The sequence below is a fragment of the Dermacentor andersoni genome, chromosome 2, assembly GCF_023375885.2.
Source record: "Dermacentor andersoni chromosome 2, qqDerAnde1_hic_scaffold, whole genome shotgun sequence".
Lineage (NCBI taxonomy): Eukaryota > Metazoa > Arthropoda > Arachnida > Ixodida > Ixodidae > Dermacentor > Dermacentor andersoni.
In genome coordinates, this window is record NC_092815.1 from 104,738,001 (window position 1) to 104,744,792 (window position 6,792).

General features: G+C 45.3%; 1 non-coding gene across 1 annotated transcript; it reads left to right on the top strand.

The window, feature by feature from the left end:
- The first annotated feature begins 4,935 nt into the window (after nucleotides 1-4,935).
- LOC126542119 (U5 spliceosomal RNA) lies at nucleotides 4,936-5,060 on the top strand. Its single transcript, XR_007601763.1, has one exon. It is a non-coding gene; the product is annotated as a U5 spliceosomal RNA (small nuclear RNA).
- The last annotated feature ends 1,732 nt before the right edge of the window (nucleotides 5,061-6,792 follow it).

Below are 6,792 nucleotides of genomic sequence, written 5' to 3' on the forward strand. Positions count from 1 at the left end.
ATGTTCAGACTTGTGTATCCATGCAAGTTTGAGAAGAATAGCCAGAGTGATACCATCGTACAGTCCTTTCCACCAAACCTTTCTAAATGTTGGTTTGGTGGATGTGAACATCAAATGCCATCACATTAGACAAGCTGATGGGTAACTGTCTTCAACTACACAGGGTGCGTGAAAATGTTTGACCAATGCAGGTACGCTTTGTCTTGAGTGCATGTAGCAAGTATTGCTGTCATGCTAATGCAATGTATAAAAATGGCATCCTAATGGAAATTAAGCGCCTATAGGTTGGACATGAAACAGTTCTTTATCGTAAGAGTGTTGTATCTTGTTATAATTTACATTGGACCTTCAGAGAGGCCTGAAACATTAGTTTGACCAAGGTTTCCTTATATGGGTCTGAGTTGAATGCAAAAGAAACAGGAACAATCAGTGTGCGCAAATGAATTAATTCAGGTTGTAAGATTATGTGCATCTCCTTGCACATTGCTCTTTGCCCGCAATTCCATAAGATGAAACTGATAAGAAGAACGCATTCAAGAACTTTTACATTCCAAGGTGGCCGTGTCACCGCAGGTGGTACCCACGATTTACGACGTCGTCGGTACAAGGTGCATGCTGACGCTACCAACGTCATGGGTGGACCAGGTGAGAACTACCACCTCATTGATGCCAGATTACTACGTTGTGTGGAAAAGTGGGCAGTTGTTGTAAACCGAGATGGGTCATAACAATTCTAGTTTAGGGTGGTGACAGCATTTGCAAGAGTAGTACTTGACACCGCCAGCTAATTTGGCAGGTGAAACTTTCTGATAAATTAGATAACGTGGGACACAATATGGCCAGCCAGCAAGACCATGATGCACGCAACTGTTGGTGACATGAAAGTAATTTTTTTTCAGTAAACACCTTTCTTCAGTAAACCTCATCTGTAAGGACATGCAGCGTATGTGAGTGCAATGCACGATACATTAACATTATACATTTCAACAGGCTGAGTAACTATAGTCTATTAACGCACACTTCAAAAAACACCCTTTATATTGCATGCAAGTGGATGTGAAAGAATGCTACTAAGGGCATGCTACGTATACCCTCTGTAACTTTTTGCTTTATCTTCAACAAAATTTGATGTGGTAAAGTAAAAGGAAGAGGCAACACATATATTGAATATGTACACAGGTTTGCTGCGCACATTGTTATAAAACTAATTTGAAGAAATTAGGCCAATCGCATGCCGACATACTTGGTGCATGTCGGAGCGTAATAATGAAAGGCAGGAATACGCTGCGACTTCTAGCAAGACGGGAACAGAATGGCTGCTCGGCAAATTTGATGGCAAATAGCAGTTAAATTTTTTGTGTTGTCACCACTGAAGTGACCGAATATTGGGTAAGTCCCATGAAGCACAACATGGCTACTAGCTAGGTTGATACAGCTTGAGCAGGCCAGAAGCAGCTAGAGCTATAAGGTATATTTAGACATATTCAAGATGGCTAGCACTTGATGTCTCCAAGCCATACGCTTCTGGCATTGTGTAGACAATTAGGAAAAGTGTCGAAATTTCGAAAGCATTGCAAGGGAGGATCCAGGGAAGCCTCAACGAATTGGAGGGGAGCGGGGCTCGCCATTATATGGTGAAAGTGGGGGGGGGGGGGGGGGGGGGACGGTCAATTTCGTAAGTGCGGAAGATGCCGGCATGCTTCGGAAAGGTAAGGGGACAGTTGCGTTGATAGGGAATATGCAACCCCTTGTAGCGTAATCGGCACCACAAATCAAGCGTGCAGACTCCGATTCTTTGTAGATTTCCTACGCACGTCTTGAAGCACACACGTTCGCAGGTTCAAATCAGGCGCCCGTGGCCTGTGGACCCGTGGAACAAGGGAAATAGAATCGTGCATTTGTGGCACTATTTCAGACGGACATGCTTGTTAAGTGCACTGCTACAGACGGCATGCATGATATAGTATGCTATTGAATGTTGTATAATACGAATATTGCATAATACGGCAACCTTCTTATTAGCACTGTTCCTGTTGGAAATTTGTACTTTTTATGTCTTTACCGTTTGAAATGCCCCCCTTGCTTTATGCCCTATGGCACGGCATAAAGCAAGGGGGGCATTTATTTATAAATAAATAACTAATACTGATCCACTAGCCTCACAAAACAATGGTCTTTTGCAACTGAAAATGTGGAAGAATTTGCAGGCACGGTGCTCGAACTTTGAGAATGGCTGAACAAAATCAGTGGACTGCAATGCATTATGTGCACTCAGTGTGTCATCATCAGCCTATTTTATGTTCACTGGAGGTAGAAGGTGTCTCTCTGTGATCCCCAATTACCCCTGTCCTGCACCAACCGATTCCAACTAGCGCCTGCGTAATGCCTAATTTCATAGCCCCACCTAGTCTTCTGCCGTCCTCGACTGCACTCTTCCCTTCTCTTGGCACCCATTCTGTAACCCTAATGGTCCACCGGTAATCTAACCTACGCATCACATGACCTGCCCAGCTCCATTTTTTTCTCTTAATGTCAGTTAGAATATCGGCTATCCCCATTTGCTCTCTTATCAGAGAGCTCAGTATGCACTTAGGCTGAACTGCGACACTTGGTTAAGCTTTATCTTTAAATTGTTAAAAATAAAGGGGAATAATGAAAAGTCACTTTTTCTGCAACACACACGTAGCGGCAGACGTCATACTTTGTTTGAAAACCTCCAATATTGTTTCATTACCAACTTTGGTACACATTACGGTTGGTTAGTGCTGACACCATTTGGTCACTAGAAATGACGATACTTGCATAAGCTTAGGCAAAAGCTGTTGTCTTTCAGTTTAAAAGGAAGGTGTGGGAGAAAAATGTGTAGAGCACAAATACGTTTCTTTGCGAACATTTGGATAACTATTTCAGTATTGGTGCTACGTATTGACAAAAAGTATTTTTTGCACTGTATTTATTACTTCTTTAAGTGATTATCAATTTGATGTTTCTGCTATATTACAGCGGCATGAAATCAAGGGCTTGACAGCAGCTCATCTGGTAGGGAACTAACTTGGCACAAAAAAGACACTGACCACAGTCTAAGTGAAAATTTTACTGAGGTTGCCTTTCTTAATTGTGCTTTTGTAGTGCTATCTAAAATAAGAATTCAAATTTCAAGGATCATAAACGTGATGAGTAGAGTTAACTATAGCACCTATCAAGCTGAAGCAAACATGGACAGTGAATGTCTACACCATACCTAAAGCAGTGCTTCCCAAGGTGTCTAGTAGCCGTAAGTGGAGGGAGTATTAGCTGAGCTACCAGCTAGCTTGTAGAGGTATAGGTCTAGAGTACAGCTTACAGAAGATGGCTACTACCTGTGGCCTGAGCTAGATCAAGCTGGAAGGTAGACGTCTACTAGCTAGCTGCGTGCTTCCTGGGGTTCGATTTGCCTGCACTACCTGAATCAGTTCAAGAGGTGCAGCACCCTGCCATTCGTTTCAGCGGCGCAGTAATGGTGTCCTTTGAACCACGCCGTTCGTTTCACAAGGTGCAGGGGTGATTCACGATTTTGCTGCGCCCTCTCTACTGTCGGTGCCGACTAGATGCATACGGACAGGTGCGAAACAGCAGCGCTGCAGACGACACGGCACGCGGGCGCAAGCGCCGTTGTAGCCCGCTGACGCGCGTCTGGTGTGTCTACGTAAGCGCAGGTAGCACTTTCGCCTCGGAAGCTGATCATACCAGCAGCTCAGGATCCTCTCAAACACTCCATGCAGATTAGTCGGACAACTGATAACGCTTGCACTGCGTCTCCACCTCGGCATTCGTTTCGAGTGTCGCGCTGTGCATGCATCGCAGAAATCGAGCTGCACAACCTCTGAACTGCTCTTGAATCGCCGTGGACTGGGTTGACAGTGGCGCAGGCGAATCGAACGGATCTGCACCACCCTAAACCTGCACTTCTATGTTTGCGTGTTGCGGTAGTACTGTGGCGCGTAGTTACTTACGTATGCTCACAACTGAGGTATTTTCAGCAGATATGTTTATTTGCGTGAATCGGAAGAGCCCGTGCCGCTCATGCATCTGCCAAAATCGCCGCTGTGCTCTGCTGCACAAGGTAAAGAATGAACATTTCGGGCAGAGCAATGCAAGACCTTGAAAACTCTGATGACACAGTTGGCATCTACAAAGGGGCGCCGCGTAATCAACGAAGTCTGTCTCAATTGCAGCGCGACACTCATTGCCACAGGTTCGCGCTTTCGACTCCCAGGCCGAGCGGCAAGTAAAAACACGGCCGCTCACTTTTGATCGTGCTACGCGCCGCAATTTCTGCCAATGAACGTGCGCCTCCATCTATCAATAGAGCATGTATGCGCTAACGAAGTCTATTACAGCAATAAATTGTGCAATATGCTGTTTGTCGTGTATCCCGCGATACAGAAAACACAAGTACAAGCCACAACCATGCCACAACTTCCAAAACACGCTGCGCGCACTACACGTGACCACATAAACGCTCCAAAGAACAAAAAGTAAACTAGATAGCTGCGTGAAAAAAACTCTTCTACTAAGCATTTTCACAAATAAATAGAACGTAATGAAACGTTAGAATTCACTGATACGCTACAAAAAGGTACGCAAATGTTTTTGTACGACATTGAAAGCTTGCGCCATCTCTTGGCACACAACGATGTCAAAATGCCTCGCGTCTTGAAAAGTTGCTAGTGCATTATTTCTATCACAAAGTCAAATCTTTGACATTTTGCTACAGCATAACTGTGTTGCTAATTAAAAGAAAGTGTCTGATAGTGCTTTCACATGAGACTACAGAGAGACTTAAGGTTTATATTATTTGAGCGTCAAGAAATATTGATTCAAATCGTGCAGTTCACCGGCTTTAGAGGCACGGTTTTCATGTGTGCAGTCTCTAGACTCGCATGGCAGCAGTTAACGCTCAGGCCTCTCCTCAAATCCTCGAACTAATCTTTCGCCTTTTACTAAAGATTACCGTGGGGAGGGGCATTCCAATGAGCCTATAGGCCAATTTTTGAAAGGTCCTGTCCGTTTGGGCGGGGCCTAGCAAGGAAACCAAAATCAGAAAATGTCGTTGAGCCCAAACACGTCCTTCCGTCGCTGAAGGATATCGGTGTTCCATTCGCTTTGTCAAGAAGGACGATGGTATACACGTGTGTGCACCCCGAGTGATGTATCCGCACGACGGGCAGTTCCGTGGGCGGTTCTTACGCCGCCCCCCTGGCTTGCAAAGCGCATCCAGACGATGGACGGGGTGAGCATACGACCGCACCGGAAAAATAAACATGGCGGCAACACTCAAAGCGGCCGCCGTCCGCCTCGAACCTATGAACCTTTCTTTCACTGTGGAAGTTTCAACAGTGTGTTTCAAACTGATGCTTGTGTTTGCTTTAAATTTGTGTCCAGAAGCTTCGACATCAAAGTATTCGTGACGCTTGCGCACCGTTTCCGAAAGCTATATTCAGATTTTCAGCGTGTAGGGGTAGAGTGGCTGTATTGAAAGAACATGGCCTCGAAGATGTTGCGGCACAGAACACCTATATAAACTCAGATCTCGGTGGCCATAATCGCCGACTACGGGGGAGGGCTCTGGGGCCCGAGCCCCCTCCAGAATGTTTTGGGGGGGGGGGGGGGGGGGCGGTGCCCAAGCATCTCCCTGCCCCCACCTAAAGTGTTATTGCAAGAGTTTTTCCACCCACATCATTTGAGGTTTCTTACGACTTGCCTCGACTTTTTCACTTAAATTTTATTGTGGCAATAGCTTACTGCATCATTGGCGCGGATGTGCACAGCTTTTATTTCATAGTTTGCTTTATTTCTGCAAATCCTGATAAGAACAGAACAAGCGCATTAGAAGCACTAGCAACGGCTGCCTCATCCGTATTTTCTCACTTCAACATTGTTTTAAATTTCTACTGTAAACACCATGCACATACAGAATATAGTTTATTATTATACATTTAAAGAGAAGGAGGTAGCCAGTTAACAATTATTTCTAAAGGTATGGGTAGCTTATACCTAGAGAATGAATATGTTGCTGTATGTTCACCTCGCTTATCGTTATTATCGTTATTGCAGAACGGCACATTCTCAGTGGCACATACCTAGTTACCCAAGTTGGGAAAAAGACGTTCACTGAAGAGTGGCACCCACCTACCGGCAGCTACCAAGTGACCCAATCAGGTATCGAAGAGGTTCCCTGAAGACCAGCACAGACCGAGTGGCTCATGCCTAGTACTCCAAGTCAGCGTCAGAGTTTTATTGAACAGCTGTACTAGGGTGGCTAGAAGGGCTAGCCACCTAGCTGTACCCATCCAGCCCCCCATCTAGTGACCCACGCGGCGTGGAAGAGATTCGTTGATGAGCGGCACATATGTATACACATTGCCAATAATCAGTGACAAAAGTTGGTCCGAGGGCTGGTTTCGAGCCGTTCTGATCACAGCAGCCCGATGCGCTACCCATTCTACCATGGTCTACCTAGTGACCTAGGTAGGCGGGAAAACGATTAGATACAAACATTTATAGATACAATGATACAAACACAGATAGGGAAGCTCCGAAAAGTGTGTGAGGTACCCTAAGAATAATAACGCTGTAGTTTAAGATTCCTTATTTCGTGGGCACCCATGTGCTAACCCAGGGGACGCTATGACGTTTTGCTGCTTAGCACGATGTCGTGGGTTTGACTTCTCTGCCGCGGCGGTCGCATTTCGATATGGGCTGAATGCAAAAATACTCGTGTACTTAAAAATAGATGGACGTTAAAGTCTC